Source organism: Crocodylus siamensis, chromosome 13 (assembly GCF_052110815.1).
Source record: "Crocodylus siamensis isolate JL-2025a chromosome 13, ASM5211081v1, whole genome shotgun sequence".
In the NCBI taxonomy this organism is placed as follows: Eukaryota; Metazoa; Chordata; order Crocodylia; family Crocodylidae; genus Crocodylus; species Crocodylus siamensis.
The window spans coordinates 24533860-24553509 of record NC_143407.1 but is presented as its reverse complement, the minus strand read 5'-3'; the positions used below and the strand labels follow the sequence as shown (position 1 = coordinate 24553509).

At 45.4% G+C, this 19650-nt stretch overlaps 1 protein-coding gene across 4 annotated transcripts in view; it reads right to left on the bottom strand.

The window, feature by feature from the left end:
• The window catches only part of LOC149854103 (sphingosine-1-phosphate transporter SPNS2-like), a 166216-nt gene that overhangs the window by 79858 nt on the left and 66708 nt on the right, over nucleotides 1–19650 (bottom strand). The window lies entirely within an intron of this gene.

Here is a 19650-nt window from a genome sequence, read left to right as displayed (position 1 = left end):
GTACTATGACACCCTTGTCTCAGTATCCCAACCTGCAGTTGGTCCAATAAAAGATATCACCCACCAAAAGTCTTGCTACATCCCCATGTCATTTTGACTTGGCCACAATCAGCCGAGATACCAGGGCAGAGCCCCAATCATGTAAGAGAGGAGGCCACTGGCAGAGATCTTCCATTTCAGAGTATCCATCTCCAGCATGGTCCAAAATAGTCCTTGGGTCTTGTCTCTACTGAATCTAATGACACAGCTGTGAACACCCAACATGTGTACATTCATACGAGCTCAAACACCCCTCAGGGAACCCCCCCCGCCAAGCATTCTTACAGGTTTGGCAGTGCTACGCTTGCTAGCACCACTGCTGAAAGAGACTCGGGGGTCACAACAGACCATAAGATGAACATGAGCCACCAATGCAATGTCGCAGCTGGTAAAGCAAACAAAACCCTGGCTTGCATCTATAGATGCTTCTCAAGTAAATCCCAGGACATCCTCCTCCTGCTGTAGTCGGCCTTGGTGAGGCCACAACTGGAGCACTGCATCCAATTCTGGACTCCACAATTCAAGAAGGATGTGAAGAAGCTTGAGAGGGTCCAGAGGAGAGCCACGTGCATGATCAGAGGGCAAGAGAACAGACCTTATGAAGAGAGGCTGAGAGCCATGGGACTCTTCAGTCTGGAGAAGTGCAGGCTCAGGGGTGACCTGGTGACTGCCTATAAGTACATCAGGAGTGTGCATCAGGATCTGGGAGCACCTCTGTTCACCAGAGCATCCCAAGGAAAAACAAGGACCAACGGTCATAAACTCTTCCAAGACCATTTTAGGCTGGACGTAAGAAAAAATTTCTTTACTGTCTGAGCCCCTGGGACCTGGAATAGACCCCCTCCAGATGTGGTGCAGGCACCTACTCTGGACTCATTCAAGAAACATTTGGATGCTTATCTTGCTGGGATCCTTTGACCCTAGCTGACTTCCTGCCCCTGGGGCAGGCGGCTGGACTCTGATCTTCAAGGTCTCTTCCAGCCCTAACATCTATGAAATCTCAATTTGGCTAGAAAACAGTTAATCTGAAAACAATACAGACAAAGTTTAAAACAGTTTAAATGTGTCTACACTAGGTGTTTGGATCTGTGTAATTGCACTGATTTTGCATTAATGCAGTTATACCAATGCAACTTTCCTAAGAGATAATACCTAGTTTATTGACCTTCATGGGACACTGCAAGGCCTGTTTGTTTTCCTGAGCTGTGGGGGGACTGGTGGGACACTGGAGAGACTGGAATCAGTGACTCTTTAGTCACTGGGCTATAATTCATATTAATTACTGGGTGGCTTCCGAGAGAGAGGGTGGGCTGCTGACATTGTCTAGCTGGAGCATTCTATTTTTAAAATGCAGTAAAGGAACTCAGGGAGCAAAGGATGCACACTCCTTTCGATGGAATGTGTGTACAAATGGAAAATAATTCATACATAAGTGATTTCCGTGGGACTTAGCCTTATTCTCAAAAATGACCGTTTTTAAAAGATAATACAGGTTTTGCATTTTCACTTACTGAAACTGGGGGTGGGGGGAAAAAAAATCACATGATATAAAACATATCTGTATGTTAGTTAATATCCATATTTTGCGGGAATAGTTAGTATATTAAAATAATCATTTACAATTCTGGTAATGGACATAATTACAATGCAATATCTGCAAACTTGTATAAACAAAGAATAATAAAAAGACAGAAAAATTACATGAAGAGAGAAGCACATGCAACCTTTAGGCCTAAGCATGACTTTTCTACAAGTACAGTACTTTGAAATTATGAGGGATACATGGAGTTCAATCTGGCAGCTCTTCCACAAGCATTACTTCCACCGAACTGTACTTTTGCTGGTAGTATCATCATCCTCCCTCCCACTTTTATGTAGTATTGTGAAACAGATGAAGTCAGTATCGTTTTATAGATGGGGAAAGCGAGGCACAGAGCAGCCAAATGATTTAGCACTACTGGGTGCTGGAGACCCACTGGGGAGTCTCTGTACAGAACAGTGCTCTACTGGAGAATCTCAAATGTAGAAGACAAGGTCAACCCGAGGAGGAGGTAACCATCAGCCTGCTGTCCCCTGCATTGCCAAGGCAGGAGGATACTCTGTTCGCCTCCACAGAACCGGCAGCAGGGAGCCCGCTGTGCAGTCAGTGATGGACTCGTCTCTCATAAACTTGGATATGACACAGTAGAATCTGGCTCAGACAGTTGACTTTGCTCACTCCTAGCTATACCAGCCTCCATCCAGCTACGCTGTTAAGCACACGCTTAATTTAAGCACTATATAAATCACTAATTTGGAGGCCAAGTGCTTTGTTGGACTGGGGCCAGCAAGCGTTCAGCACCGTGCAGGGCTGAGTCTGCCATAAACTAAGACGCAGAGAAAGAACTGTGACCACTGAAACAGAAGCAGAAAACCAACCCAAATGGCTGCATCACCATGGTGCAGCTTGTAGGTCCGACCAGGGGGATCCTTCCCTGGGAACGACCCTGAAATGCACTCAGCCCCAGAACACAGATCAGGCATTAGTTAGGAGGTAAAAAAGATGTACAGAAAAACTAAAACAAAGCGTCCAAGGAAAAAGCAAAAGCACCCAGCCCAACATCTCTCTCACTCCTAGTGTCTGTCTCACCAACAGCAAGCACTCCACGTTCAGACTGTTTAGGGCCTGGTCCAGAGTTAACTAAAGTCAATACTTGTATTTCCTTTTGCTATGAACTGGTCACACACTCAAGTTTCGCTCAGCCAGTGGGGGATAAGCAGGATCCAAGCTTTTTTTTTTTTTTTAAACAAACATCTTCTTTCCCAACACCCCAAAGCCTGCCACTTCCAAAATGTGTACCTGCATGCATGCCTCCCCTGCTACCTGAGACCCCCTTGGGGAATTTCTCTGTGGCAAATTCTATTCAAAACCGAGTCACAAGCTTCATGAAAGCTAAGAAGTTGACTTGACAGCTCCACAAAAAAGCACACAAAGAAACCACAGAACCTAATAAATAATAGATAATAGAATAAACCTGTCACAATAATACATTTAATTTGTATCAGATTATTTATGACCCAAATATGCATCAAAGCACTGATTGACTCCACGAATGCAGGCTACGACGGCTCTGTGATCTGTCAAGTGGATCTGCCTCCCAGATGCATTTCCCATGAATCAATTTTTATGATTGCTCCTGCCCATGACGGATGAGCTTCTTGAGCTCCACAATGACGAGTGGCTCTGCAAGAGCTTACAAACAAGGACAAATAGGTGGAAGCACCCAAGTCCAGGACAAGTCCCTAAGTGGAATAGAGCCTGATTTTGCATCAGTGTAGTTGATGCAAAATCAACTCAGAACTACTGAGTCATAGTTGTAGGTCCTGGCTTCCAAGGCAAATCCAACTGAGCACAGAGACAATGTTAGTCCCCACCCGCTGAGCTACTGCAGGGGTGTTTGTCCCCCTCCGCCAAACATGAGAGATGGGAGCAGCCTAATGCACAGATGGAAGCACAGGGAAGGGAAGATCACTAGTCTGTTGTGCAAAATAAAGAGCCCTACACACACACACACACACACACACACACACTAAACGCCTCCTCAATCTTTTTCTCCTTCTCCTCTGACACGGCACTTTCTGTTCCCTATGTTCACCTGCGACCAAGCTAACACCCATGTGGAGCCACATCTGCAGCAGCCTTCACCTCGGATGGCTGCACTGCGGGCACTCATCCCTCCACCGCTGAGGAAGCAGTGACAGAGACGTCATAACTCAAATGGCTTTTCGTGACCCTGCTCCCAATGAGTGGCTGCTCTTCCCATTCTTGGTCTAATAAAAGATGTCTCTACTACGAGTTGTGATTGCCCTTTTCTCTAGACCAATGTGGCTACAACCTGGATACCTTCTCTTCCCATTTGCATTTAACGCCCTGTCAGAATATAGTCATCTGGTGAACAGACACGGTGCGAAAGAGCCGAGGCAGAGGCAGGCGCCCAGTGGTATGCAGAATGTGCTTGCTGCCAAGGCGGCGCAGCAAGTGTGCTTACAGCAGATGAGGGCAGGTGTTGCTCCGCTCCATCACCAGCCTGCGATGTGAAGGACGTTACTTTTAGAAAAGAACCTGAAATGGCACCGGCTAAGGGTCCCACACCCAGTTCTGGGATGGCATTGATGTGCATGTCTGCAGAAGCAAAGTACCTCCCAAGGAACGGCTGAATTAAAATACATGTAATAAATGCCATCCCAGAGGGAGGCTCTTTTAAAGCACAGGTGTTTCTAAAAGGGGAGCACATTTGTCTTTATCCCTCCCCCACCCCCGAGTCACACACACTAAAATGCCTATTGTGGTGAAAGCACGGGAAGAGCCTAATTGCCCAAACAGGATGGCTCAGTATCTATTTCTGCCTCCAAATGCCAGACCCATCCCATGACAGGTGTGCTACTGCTTTCCCTGGCCAGCACCTTCCTGGTTTTTCTGTATGTGGTTGGGATGATTAAAATCGTACGTTTAAGTAGGGGTGGAAAACCCAAAGGCAAAGCATCCTCCCTGAGCCGACTCTGCGTGCTGTCGCCCTTGCTACTTGGTCAGTGCTTCTGGCCAGAGAGCTGTCATTCAACCCACACTTTCCTCCATCAGGAAGTAACGAGCTGCAGAGTTACTCACAGAAAAAGAAAACCCAAATGCCTGATGCCGTGGCGGAGAATAAAGAGAAATGGCACAAAGACAAGTCGCAGAACTTAGCACCTTCTAGCCGCTAAAACCCCTCCGGGACCTGCACTTGGGTGACTTTTGTTATTTCCCCATTTCCAAAGGGAGATGAGGCACCCCTCACCCTGCCCATCCACTCCAGCCCTGCTCTTCCACACTCCTTCCCTCACTGGGACCGGGCAGCCTCAGAAGGGCATGTGCTGGCCAGTTTATCCTGGGCTCAGCAGGGCAGAGGGGAAAATGGGGTTCCCTTAGAGAGCAGAAGCTACATTTTCTCAGTCACTGGGAGGCAGCTGGGCTCCAAATGCATCAGCGAGAAATGAGGCATCAGCGGGGCTGTGACTTAACCCTTACCTTAGCTGTTTTCCCATCAGGACAGTTTAAAAAGGGCTCAGCTTCAGCCAAACAGCTTGCTGTCTCTGAGCAGGGATGCTTGATACCAAACGCGGCCAGTATATTAGAAACCCAAGTCAGCACAAAACCGTATACTGACTTTTAATTGAGTGCTGACTTTGTGCTCGGCTCTGTGGAAGGCAGAGCCAGAAAGCCTCTGCCTCAAGGGGCCTGCAACCTAACCAGGCCCTGAGAAGACGGATGCACTGTGAGCTTGTTAATGTTTTCCTCACAGCATATTTCTGAACAATGCAAGACCTAAAGCACCCCTTATCCTAGACTGTAGGAGCATACAAGCACGAGCCTGTTCTCTCTGCAGGAGCCACTGCCTGCCTAGGGGTTGCTCTACCCTCCTGTGTATTCATCACAGACTTTCGCTCCTGAATGCACTTAGTACAGCAGCTCCTGGTCTCAGCTGACATCTACCTGCAACAGCAAATGAAGCTGCTATCATCCAGCCAGGCAGCTCCCCCTGTTTCCAGGGCACTTTTACTGAACTGCTTTCCTGGGCATCAAGGCTTTCTTGCTTTAATAATGTCCCGTAACACTTTTCAACACTGAGGTCTCCAAGCGCTTTACAAAGAGAGTTAAATACCGTGAACTCTGCTGGAAAGGTGAGGCAATTAAGACACAATAAAAGGGAATGGACTTGCCCAAGGTCACACAGCAGTTCAGTGGCAGAATAAAGGGCAGAAGCCAAGGTCTGCCAGGGGCGACTGAATCACGCTCAATGTGGGTGCGCACTAGCAGTTCTATTGCCACAACTTTAGGGCAAGGGCCTGACTTTTTGCTGCCTTATAATCTCAGCTACTGAACAAAATTTCCTTAAGACACCACAGGACTGGCCTGCTCCCTGAAAACTGAGCTCCTCATTTGGTTCCAGGTGCCGCTGCCCTCAGTACACGAGCAATCGCCCCTGGTATTTCCCAATTGGGATGTGATGGGATGGGAGAGGGGTCCGACTGCGATCGATTCCAACACTGGGCAGGATCCCAAGCCATTTTTATCAGATGTCTCATTCACACTGGTGCTCTGCAGTCAAATACAAGCTATACCTGGATTGTGCTAACAAGAGAACCAACAAGACTCGATTACCGTAACAAAGATCATATCTTTCTACTTTGTTGGCTAGACACTCAAAGAAAGGACCATAGTATTGCACCTTGTCACGAACACAAAACAAAACCCAGAAACCACAAAAACCACCAAGCACCAAACACACCCACAAACCAAACCAAACAAGATGAGATTTGAGATTGAACTACCCAGCTTAGAAAAGTCCAGCCGGCTCAAGCTTTCCAGACTGGACACAGACGAGCACAAGATCTAATGGCTGTTCTGCTCTTGCAGGATCTGAATCCTTAGCACACTGACAAGAACACAAGGACAGTGTGACCCATTAAAAGTGAGATCCTAAACACTCCCAGCACTTGGGTTTGCCATAGTATTATTCCTAGGACATACTAGAGCGCTAGATGCTGCTTTCAATTTTGCACATGTCCGTGAGACCGTATTATCCAGGGAGGAAACGCAGCAGGATGAGATGGGAGATGGGTGTAGAAGGGGGGACCTGAAAGCACAGCCTTCCCAACAAATTCATGACTCACTGGACTTCACACAGAGTGCTTCACAGAGGAGGATCGGATAGGAATAGTTCCATTTCTCTTCCTCGTTTCACAAAGGAGGTTCTTCCCAGAGACTGTCTCTAGGCTCCCGCCAAAGGATATCCTGAAAGCACAGTCCGTACACACCTCTGCCAGCATGAATAATTGCTTCAGTGGGAACTGTTGGGAAATCCACTCTTCTTGGAAGCAAGGGGGCAGATAAAAATAGCCAGAGTCAATACAATTCCATACTAATGTACCAGACTTTGGGAGGAGCTGCACTGGGCAAGAGGTATCCAGAGTCAAGAGGTTAACAGGATGAATTGAAAGCTACCAACATCTCTTGTAGGAACAAAATATTTGATCTATAATCAGAAAAGACAATGGCCCATTAAGTCCAGGCTTCCTGCCTGTAGCAGTGGCCAGCATGCGATGTTCTGGAGGTAGGTAACCCCTCTCCCAAGCCACTTCTGCAAAGCTACACGGGGCAAAATTCCTTCCATCCTCTCCGGCGTACAGTTTGCTTACTTCTTCTGCACCATGTTGCAGAACTGCAACACAAAAGTTTTGCCACTCAAAGCCACAAATCAAGACTTAAAGCATCCGTTCAAATAATACAGCCATCAACAAGTCTTAGCACTAAGCAACTGTACGGAGAAATGACAGTCAGCTGCAAAATCCCGATAGTAAAGAATTGACTACTAGCATTTAGGTTTTCTGAAAATACTGTTTTTCAGAAGCAAGATGAAGGATAAGGAGTGGTCTTGACAGTGATTAATACGAGCTGGTTACAGGCAGCTAGGTGTCAACAGGTGCCACTGACTGTCATTGTTACTGGTGGGTTGAGACAAGCAGGACTGCGCCTCCAGTCAACAGCGACAGAAGACGAGGAGGTGATTGAAAGATTTCATTTTCTAGCAGCACCTGCCCTGCATGTCTGGGCAAAGGGAAAGCTGAAAAGGTGGCTGCCACCTGTAATGCTTGTTTCCCCACACTTCAGTGGTGTGAGGAAACATACCTCTGATAAAAGTTGTCCAGGACTCCAGCCCAGAACAGGAGCATCACAAGTTGTGTGGCAGGCTGAGGTTGTAAAATGCTTGCCTAGCCAGGACCCTCATTACAACATAGGGGTTTTTACACAGTCAATCTCTTGAGCCGCATTTCCTCAACCCAAACCAAACACTGGCTCGCACATCAGACTCTTTTGTGTCATTTACTGCTTCAAGTCATTCCTCATTCAAGAGTGCAAGGCCTGCAGTGAAGGTGACAGGGGAAGCTCAGAAAAGTTAAGGCCTTGCAGTAAAAGCACTGGCCTGGACATAAGTGCCCAAGGCTCTACCACTCATTTTATTTGTGACTATGAGCAAGTCGCTTCAACCCGGGGTTTGTCCACATGCAGAGAGAGGGCAAAGTTTGCTCACCCACCTCAAAGACCTGCACACAGGAGGGGCCTTAGGAGCTCTCCTGGCGATAATCAGTCACCGCAGATACTGGAACTCGTTCAGACACTTAACAAGGAGCATTGAGATGGCAAAGTGAGTCCAGAGGTCTCCCCAGAACAGGTGCCAGCACAAGGCTAGGGATAATTCCTACCACATAATGAACCACAGAAAGCCCTGCTTTTTTTCTTCCAGTTGGAGTTTGGAAATGCAGATGCAACAAAAACTAAACAACAACTTCTGAAATTGTTTCATGATATTTGGAGAGGGTGGGTCTGAAGTTACCCACAGATATTCATTCAAGCATAGCCCTTACGTCACCTATTTCTTCTCCCCTCCACTAATAAACTACACTCATATACAATACATTGGAGACAGAATAGCAAACTGGCTATAATACAGGCAGTCACCCAATCAAACACAAGGATTACGCATCTAACTATCATTACATAGTTTACCTTAAATAGGCCCTTGATAAAGTTGAGCAATTTTGTGCTGGTTTTCATTGCCCCAAAAAATTAAAAGCTTTTAAAAATTAAAAACATTAAGAATGAATGTTCCTTGAAGAGACATTGGTCCGGATCATCCTCCAACTGGCACTTTGCAAATAAATGTGAAATTATTATTAATACTGATTTTGCATAAATTTAAATTAGGATACCGGTGCTTGAGATCATTCCTGGATTGCTGATTTGGGGCAATACACAAGGGATGGGGGTGGCTGGAAGAGTGGAAAATGACCTTCACTATGAAGTTCAGATCAGGTTCAGAATACAAACCTCTCATACATCTTAGATCTTTATATTTCTCTTGACAGTGACATCAATGGGAGCTTTGTTAAAGCAACAAACTTCATGTTATTTAGAAGTCTTTCCAGCATTTGTTATATTACACGACCATTTTCCACACTAATTGACATCCAAAACTGACATACCATCATTCAAAACTTCCTAAGTGAATGGCTGAAAAATTGGGATTTCTTGGACTACGAAACTCTCAGAGAGTGCATTAAATGCTTCTGATTCAGAAGCTAGCTTGTTGCTAGGTTAGAAGAATATACTTCTTTACTGGGAAAGCATTTAAAAAAGCAAAGTCAGTCTTCAGCATTACAGCAGAGTTGTGCTAAAAGGACCCAGTTAAGCTGAAATTCATAAGTGGTAACAAGTGCATTTACCTGTGTTAGGAACACAACTTTGGATCACCAAATAGAAAAAGGTTACTAATCTACTTTAACTGATTTTATACATGCTCTATTCACTTTCTACATTTCCTCCAGCTTGGATGATGCAAATATCCGCTTTCAGTTATAGCAGGGATGTCAAAACATACGACCTGCAGAACCCCATAATGTGGTCCCCAGTGCTGCCTCATTCACTCATGTGCTGGGCCAGACCAGCCCCACGTGCAGTGCCCAGGACATGCACTGCCCACAGCGCTCCCTGGGGCTGGCCCTGGGCTGAGCCTCCCGCAGCGCCTGCTCAGGCCAGCGTCCTGGACCAGCCGAGGCAGCTGCTGTGCACGCTGGATCAGCATGTAGGTTGGGGGCAGGGAGGCAGTCCGTGGGTGTGATCCAGGCTGTGGACCAGCCCCATGCCACTCGTTCAGCCCACAGGGCCAAATGAGTTTGACACCCCTGGTTTATAGTAACTTTCACTTGAAGTCCTGACTGTTGAAATGCGTGCTTGGATCGGAGCCTGAATCAAAGTTCAAGTCAATGGAAAGACTCCTACTGAATCAAGTGGGCTTTGTTTCGGGCCTTTTTTGGTTTGAAATAATTGTCTTACATGGGCTCTTTAAACAGCACAGGAACATTTCTATCATTCATCAGCACAGGAACATTTCTATCATTCATCAGTTTTAGTAAAGCTTAAAAAAACCCAAACAAACCCCTAGAAAATTCAATTCTGCTATATTCCTTTAATACAAAAGGGAGATGAAATTGTGTCTGCATCTTGATTCAACCAATAAGAGCACTGAAAGACTCACTCGTAGGGCTAGAAAAATAAGATTTCTAGTATTTGCAGTTTGTATTATAGCTGACATACCCCCAAACTCCCCGTTCCTTTGTTCTCACAAGTCCTATTACACACACACTCTCTCTCTCTCTCTCTTAGCTAAGGTAAAAGTAATAAGCTACTTTGTCAGGCAATAGAAGCTTTCTTCCCTTGGGAGTTCTCTCTCTATTTAATTTAAATGGCTTGGATGGGTTGAGAAGTTCGCAGATTAACACAGTGAAACAAGAGAGCACAAGATCTCTTCACAAAGGCAGCCTCAATACATAAAGGATGTGTATCACAGATTTGTGTGCCATCCTGCCGTCTGGTTAGGGATAATCCTGTTAACTGAGTCCACCAATAAGAATGGATTTGTATCCATTCTGGTCAGTCCCGAATTAAAAACAAGGTCCCAGAGGTACCGAGATTGGTCGATAATTTTGCACTGCTGCAACATTTTGAGAGACATTTATCCAAGATTGGTTTTGCCTCAACAGGACTGCTCTATACTTAAACCACCTTTGTTGCTGTAACAGAAGCGGGCATTGACTAGAAATAATAAGGAAGGCCTCATTTGAAAGAGCAGCAGTTTTCCGCCTTCCTTTGGGGATGATCCAACTCCCAGGAACGCTATATGTGCACCACATGTATGAGTCTGGTTGTTGCACCTAAAGCTCAAACAGGGCACAACACTTTGAGGTGCATGAGGCAAAGGAAGGTTGAGGAGGGCAGCATAGCTGCTCTCATGGCTCAGGGTTGTAAAGAAGTCTTGAAGACAGCACCTGAATAGCTGTGAAAAAAAAAATCACTCTATTGCAACTTTCCCACTGTAACAATGGCACCAGGCACACATTGCTATTGCATTCACAGGAGTCCCAGTGAACAAAGCTAAGATCATCTGAAACAACTGATGATTTTAGATGCCCAGCTTGAGACAGCCTAGAAGAGCAACAACACCCATGTTCTGATAATCAGGCCCTTGTTAAACATCTTAGGTTGGGGACCCAAGAACTGAAACAACCCCCATCACTAGTTTGTTTGGAACAATCTGGGCTCAGGGCTGCATTACAAAAGCTGTGGAGATTCAGCAGAAAGTCTGGTAACACTAAAAAAAAAAAATCTCCCATTGACCACAGGTCAGAGATGAATCTCTCTCTCAGATATGGAGATGCATGTGGCTCTTGCCTGGCCACACCAGCTGCAAGTCTCTCCTTACACTATTGATATTTTAAAGTTAGTCACTACTAGAAAGCCTGCACAGTTGTTTGGTAGATAAGCCCTCAAGCCTGGTTTCCTTATGGCAGAACATATGGGTATGTGCTCTGCCTCTCTGCCTATACAGCATAGCCATCAAGTGTGAGCTATGGCAGAAAACAGGGGAAGGAAAGCAAGGATGAACATCAATACTGATCTCCAGGTTTGGAGGGGAAAGGGCCTATGAATACATCTTGAACTTCAGCCCAGGACTCTGGAGTAAGTACAATGGAGCAATGGTGGCTGGATAGGTAAGGTGTTGGACCCGAAATCCTGCACAGGCTTGAATCCTTCATGTCTTGGGTAGAGGGTTGGATTCAATAACTTCCTGGGGTCTTTTCCAGACCTACACTGCTGTGGACCATTGATCAGATTTAACAGCAGAGATCACCAAGCAGAACAACAAAGCAGCATGCAGAGAGAGAAAAACAACTCCAGTGCCTCTCTGGAGTCACAGCTAAACTGCACCAGCCTTGGACTTTGGACACCAAAGGCTTCTGCTGGGCATTTTAGTATCACACCCAAAGGCCGTCAGTTATCTGCATTTAATCTGATGGGGGGGCAGTAATGAAAGCTTATCCTATGAAAACTTACTTCTTGGGGCTCTCTGCTGCAATCAGTCTACCCTATTTGGAAAAGGAGAAGAACCAAGTCATCTCTTCCTATGGCACACACCTGCCCTCTCTCCCACCTGCAGCTCTGGTGCCTGGTTTTGCTTGCCACCACCTTTATATATTTGTAGAAGGATTTGTATTTTGCCCTTGAGGACAGCCCAGCACAAAGCTGGTACAGGACTCTTGGGCTAGGGACAGAAGTTACACATAAACTGGTTTAAGTGACCAGAAACTGGTTTAAACCTGTAACAGAACAGAAGCTCAGTGTACATAAACTAGTTTAAAAATGGCTGAAACTGGAAGATAAACCTGGCTAAATGTAGCATCAGACTCACCTGATTTGGGTTAAACTAGTTTATGAAACCTCTGTCCCAGACCCCTTCCTGATTCAAGTTAAATCACAGTCCTCCAACATCCCAGCAAGCTTTTCAGCCCTAGGCTGGGCTATGTTTTTGTCTGCTCCAGAGAGTAGGGCTGGCCCCACCCCTCTGCTCCCTAGCTGGAGCAGTGAGGGCTGTTTCACAAGAAGTGGGGGGAGGGGCAAATTCATTTGGGGATACAGCTCAGTCTACAGAGGAAGACTGTCCTCCCCTCCCCTTCCCCCCCCCAGGCAAAGCCCAACTGGGGTCTGGGGCCAGAGAGGGGGGGTTAAACACCCCTCCCCCTGCTCAAACTTACTGCTGGCTGCAACTGTGGACTACAAATCCCAGAGGCACCTGGAAGCAGGGAGAAGTGATGAGCAACCCTGCAGAGGCCTGCTGCTGTAATTCCGGACTGCAAATCCCAGAGACCTCAGGCGCATCAGGAAAAGGAAGTGAACACACAGCCAGAGGGTTGTGCTCTAGGACCCCTGGCTTCTGGCCTGAACCCCTGCAGACATGTGGCTGCATTTCCTGAATCAAAGGTAAATGCCTGTTCACTTCTGTTTCCATTTAATCTGCGTGGCTTAGACTAACCTGCAAAGACTGAATTGATCCAGCCTCGGGCTTTTTGACTGTCTGTATTTAGCCTTGATGGGTGAAAGCCCATCAATAACATACTTTGGGAGGGGGCTGGAGGTGACATATTTGTGTACCTCCCATCTTCTTCAAGTGGGGAATGAGAGGAGGTCAGCATTGTACAAAGGGCAGATTCTACTGTCTGGCAATAAGGCAAGGTGAAGGCATGGCAGGTATTCACTGATTCAACCCTGACCTAGAAAACCAGATAATTACATGCTTGAGCACACAAGTCCTCCCATTGATTTCAGTGATATTACTTCAACGCATACAGCTAAGCACATGCTTTGATGACTCTGCTGGTTTGGGGCCTTAGTGCATCTTCTCAGCCCCCTGCCAGCAACAAAGTAGTAAAATCCTCTACCTTCCCCCCCATTTATACCTCCATGGGTCTTCCTGAGTGAATCAAGCTGCACAGTAATGATTGCTAACCTTGTATGCTAGATGACTGTCTGTGGCATTAAACCACCACAGACAGATCTGAGTGGCATGAACCACACAGCTCACTTGCAAGGGTGTCACACAGCAGCATCTCTCCTTGCCAGAATTATACTGCATCAACTAGACCAGGAATTGGCAAACAGAAAAACAATAGTCCTGTTTTTTAAATTTGGGCCATGGATGTTTTGTGGGCATTTTTTGTTGTTGCTTTTAATACATCAGCTCTACTTCTCTTCTTTCCACTGGACAATTAGCATCATGTATTTCTCCATATTCTGCAGAAACTGTTCTACCTCAGCCCCCAAATCTGCTTCCTGCAGTGACAAGAAAACAGGACAGAAAAAACACACCCTAAAAATACAGACTATTCCCAACAAATCCTTTGCTACTTTTAGCTCAGCAATAGCAGCCACTTCTTGAGACTGAAGTTAAAACAGGAAAGGCTCTCTTTTTTTTTTTTTATGGAATCAAGAGCTTCTCATGCCACAGTTGCTAATGGAAACTTGCTAAAAGAAACATGTGTCTGATATATTCTTAACCAAGAGCTTTATTCAGACACTACTTAAAAAAAACAAAAACAAAACAGAGATGCAAAAATAAATGCCTTTTCCCCACCAGGGATGCCTTTTAACCTTTTAATATACTTTGCTGCTGGTAATCTCCCATATGCATTTACAAGACTGAAAAGAAGTCTGCAATGATTGGAGCTGTGCTTCCTAAATATCCTGTTTGAACAACTGGGATGCTCCTCATGTAATAGCGCCATTATGGCTATTACAGGACAAGGAAGGCTGAAAAGGCTGAGGTGTAACCGCTATCTTCCTACTGTCTCATCAGCACTGCTGAGACCACCAGTTACAGTGATGGGGACCTTCCAGGTCTCAGTCCTCCAGGCTGCGCTTAGGGAAACTGAAGGGGATGCACATAGCTACAGGACTTCTGCTGTGGACATGGTGCCCAGAAGCTTCTTCATGCACACTGTACTGCTTTGAGGGCATTAGGCAGGTCTCATCTCTGCTGGCGTCTACCCCTGACCGTGACTGCTGTCGACCATGAGAAACTGGCTCCCTGGTTACCATCACCTGGGTTTTTAGGGGGCTTTTTCACTCACGTGGCAGAACACATGCTCAGTACCCTCCAACATGTACTGTATATGGGGCATGATCAAGCTGCTATTCCAGTAGAGCCACAGCAGCAGGAGGAGTGTGAGACCAGATGTTTGAGTAAAGACAGCATGGGAAGGAAAAGGAAATGAATTGGAAATGTTCCACTGTAGGGTAACTGAGCTGGCTTCAGTGCACTCCAGGTCCTGCTTCACTATGATCAGTAGGAGCCCTGCAATGCGTGTGGCTGCCCTTGTATGGAGGATAAGGAGCAGCAGTCCCAATGCACTCTTTCATATGTGCTAATCAAAATGCATCAGGGTTTGAAAGCAAATTACTTTCACACAGCTGTTCTACATAATTCTTACCTTTTCAGTCAAAGGCTTGTACACGCACAGGCAGCAGCGAACTCTAACGGCTTTAGAAAAAAGATGCACTGTTTTATAAACGCAAAACACTTATGAATATTTTTAATAACACAAAGATTTAAATACACTTCTTTGTAAACTGGACCCATCTTTCTTCACTGAAGGTAATGCAGATCTTTGCAAACTTCTAAACAGATAGCACTGGACAAGCCATGACTCTTTGCTTCTCATTCTTGGAGGGTAGGTAGGCTTTTGTCAAATCAAATTGGAATTTAAGAGGAAAAAATGTATTGCCCTCTTGCAGCATTTGCTGGAAGGTGCATCAAAAACAGCTGATCTTCATTTGCTTCTTGGTTCTAAAGCTATACAGTGCATTGGCATGGGGTATTACTCCGCAAATCTTGCCATCTGCAGCTTTATGCTAATTCACTTCAAGAATATAAATCATTGTAGAATGGGAATACACTAAAATCCACAGGAGATGTGAATGTAAAAGCGATTGTGCATAATTGCTTTTGTTTGATGGTAAGCTGAACACCTAGGGTTTTGTCTCACTTTTCTTGAAGTCCCCTCCCCCGCCTCAAAAATGATCTTGGAGCCTGTGAAAGGTGCACAATAGACAGTCTGACATTTATTTATAGAAGTTGCACTTAAGTTTCCTCACACTGCCCTACCAGCTCTTTCCTATAGAGAAGCTGTTTATAGGTCTGAGAGGGTATTTCTCTCTCCAGCACCTTGTTTAAATCCCCCGACTCTGCCCAAGTGGCTGCCAAGTTTGATACTGCCCAGTCTGATGACAGCTATTGGGATGTAAACTCCAGCTCCTACGGAAAACATGGTTATTTCACAGATGGCACCTACTGGATGGATGAAACTTTCGGTAACATCAACTCTAGGCTGGATTCAAACTCAGACGTCAGAAGATCACCTCCCTTTATCAAGACTTGCGATTTCCCCTTCATTAGTGTGCAGCTATCAGCCCTGAGCCAGTCAGCACCTAAAGGACCACTGAGGATAAAAGGCAAAACAAGCGGCCTTTTAGAAGTCCTTTTTGGTGGAGCTTCAGAAGATTGTTTGATCACACCAGATCTAACCCGAGCGCCGTCTGCTCTAGCATCCCGCCTCTGCCAGTACCCAGCTTCAGAGGAAGAGGCAAGAACACAGCACCAGGCAATTTTGGTAGAGCCTTCTCATAAGGACTTTCCTCCTAAACCACATTACTTAGAGGCCGATTAATTTTGTTACCAGGTTTCTATCCCTTCCCTAAACTCTTGCTTATTTAATGCCTACTTTTATAGCTACTATCCTTATAAACATCCAGTTTTAACTCCTGATAAGCTCTTGGCAACTACTGGCTCTGTAGGTGAAAAAGTATTCCCTGAGACCATTTTTACTTTTACCCCTTTCCCCATGTCACTGACTGTTCTCCTTGCTCCTGGGACGAGCACATCAAATTTCTTTAGACCATCAACCTGTTCTGTCCGCTTATCAGGACCTCTTTTCCCCCATGTTTTTACTGTTCACCTTTGAAACTGCTGCTGCTGCAGTGAAGGAAACAATTAGGGTAAGAGTGGGGGCAGGGCAGTGAGAGTACGATTACAGGATGGGTGAGCCCAACTGAACTAGACATGCTGGCCAGGAACGTCTCGAGCACAAACAAACTTGCTGTCTAGTTTCATTATGAGCCACCAATTCCTGTACAAGGCAGGGAAGAGGCTGTTTGTGCTGCCAGTTATCCCCTAACCTGAATGTATTCCAATTTATTTTATTTCCCCAGCTCTGATGGCCTTTAACCCCTTCCAGTTGCATAGCTACAGAAGCGGTTTGTCAGCATAAGATTCAACAGGTTGCACAGGCTAGGAAAATGTTATGCAGTTAAACACGTTTGCAAAGTGCCATGGTCAGCCCAGGAGAGGTCTGAATACAGCACATGGCAAATTAAACACTTTGCCCAAAACATGGGCTGAACATCTGGAATCTCCAGGGGCAGTGTTGCTTGTCCCTTTGTGAGAAATATACTTAACCTGTCTATATAAACAGTCTTGTTGAGGATTTCTAAGCCATCTATTATCTTAGTATCTATGTCCAAATAAACAGGCTTCCTGTGCATCAACCAGTGGATTGTAACAGCCTCCTTACCTGATTAAGGAAGGTAAGCAGGTAAGTGAGATTTCAAAGCATCCTCAACTCCCACTGACTTCAATAGAAGACAAACTTCCTCAATAAACTTTTAATGATTAAGCCCCAAATTGTCAACCAAAACCATATAGAGTCACTGCCACAGAAGGTATTCCCAGTTAGATAGGTGGGGTCTGAACACAGGTCTAGGAGCCGTAGACTCCTATAAAGGATACTCCCTGTTGTATAACCACTTCCAGCATTAGGTATAATGTGTCCACCAATAGCGAACTGACATTCTCTGTCAAGGTATAGTGTCATGGGCTTCATCCATCTTCCTCTTCAAATGGCCTGAAATATTTCATCGGGTCTTTTACCCCATTAAGTGGAAACAAAGAAATGTTTGTCATTGCTTGTAATTTGCAATTATCCATCAAGTAGCAGGAGAACAAGGGAGCTGAACAAATGGCAGGCCACAAATAAATGCTTACGCTGACAAGCAGGCTTCATCCTACAATGAAGAGGGATCTCAAAGCTTGTAAGGGAGCTGCTGTCTGACAATTGTAAGTGGCTGGTGCTATTCCATTGAAATTATTCACTGATTACATTTCCCTGGCAGCAGTTAAGAGCCATTTGCCTCTTGCAATTGTAACAGCAGTTTAAACACAGCAAGATTTGTATGCTGGCTGCTTGGTCTTCTAGAGAGAGAAATTCATTTTGAGGACTTATTAAACACAGAGGCATCCCTGGGTTCAAATTAATTTGCAGTTGAAAACAGTCCATCACAATTAGAAAGGGGCCTCAACTAGACTGCTGTCTGTCTACTGTCACTATCTGTCAGAGGCCCAACACCTTGGTATCAGAGTGCTATCACCAGGCATGGAAACACAGCACACCAAGCCTCAGTTTGGGACAAGTTCAGATCCAGCTCAAGGTCTAGATGTGCCAGTCACCACTGATTGCTATTCTTCCTATGATAAGTATCTTCTGCATTTAATAAATATATTCTTCCTTCGGTTAAGGGAGAACTATCAGTCCTGCCTCATCCATTTGCTTGGGGAAGATTCAATGAATACTACTGGAAGAAAATATGCCGGGGAAAACCCATGTCTATGGAGGGAAAGGTATGCAAAGGCAATGCGTGTTTGTGGACTACCGTTAACATTAGCGTTTAAGAAAAGGAAGGAAGGCATAGGATGGATCCAGAGATTGTCAGAACATTGAAGAGCCCATGACCTACGGGCCTTTGGTTTGTATCAGGCCTAAGTAGTGAATAAAACTATTTCCAATTCAATGGCCCCTTAATAGCCCATTGAAAACAGGCTTGCATTATATTCCACGGGGGGGTCAGGTGTTTTTGAGGTCCTAAGCTGCCACCAAAGCATCTTTGTTAATGGTCTCTGAATGCACCCAGGACTGAAGAGAAAAGATGTTAAACTTACCTGGGAAAACTGCCTGCTATTGCCACCAGCATGGGGACCATGGGGTCAAAAAGAGGGTTCTAGGTTCTTTGTCAATCCACAAAGAATATGTATTTTTATATGTGGTTATGCAAGTGAAAGCAAGAAAAACTGGGATGCTCTTAATAAGTGAAGGAAGCATTTTCTCAGCTTATTGTGTATTATCCAAGCCATTGTAAGGGTTTATTCCTTAGCAAGCTGGTAGGAATCGCTCACTAGGGAGCTTTTCGTATGAACCTGGCATTTATTTGTAACATCTAGTATTATCGTCTCTACAGTCCTCCAAAATCTTTAGTGGGATCAAGGGCAGATTTAGCCAACTTGTTTCACAGGGAAACCTGCTCTCTCTCCCCCTCCTGCTCTTTTCAGAGGCCTTCTGTTACACAGCCAGCTCTTCCCCACCTATAGGTTTTACACAAATATACTGACACTGTGCCCTTATCAAGCACCTTCCACCCAAAGATGTCTCAAGGATCACATTTCCAGAATGGCTAACTGTTTTTAAACTTTGACCACGCTTCACAAACACTGGAACAAAAACAGCATCCGCACACCAAAAATGGAAAGGGAGAACAATTTCCAGTGGGGAGCTCATGTAATATTCATGTACCAGGCTTTGGTTCTGGCCTGCAGAAAGGAGAGAAACCTGTGAGGAAAGCTGTCAGCGAGATCGTGAACATGAAGCTTAAACTCAGCAACCTGGATTAACATTTTCCTGGTATTTCCATCCATTTCTTACTTAAGTCTTCTTGTTGTTAGAAGAGCACCAGTTGCACCAAATTTCACATAGCATACACATTAACGGTGCAGATGGCTTAAACGGTGATTCTCAATGTTTTTAGATTTGGGGCACCCCTTGGGAAATGCCAGCTCTTAGCTTTCACTTCTTTCTTGACGACATAAAAATACTCGAATAACTGCAGGGAACTCAGAAAGAGCGCATCAGGTCAGAATGTTTCTAACACTGTGGATACCTATTTGAAATCTCTGGGTTTATCTTGTGAATCACGTGCAAGGTGACCGGCACACCCGACAGCGCTATGTTGCGCAGCACACTGCAGCACCCTTAAAAGGATCTCAGAAGACCCGGTTTGAGAATCACTGCTCTAGAATCAACTTATGCAGCACAGAGTTT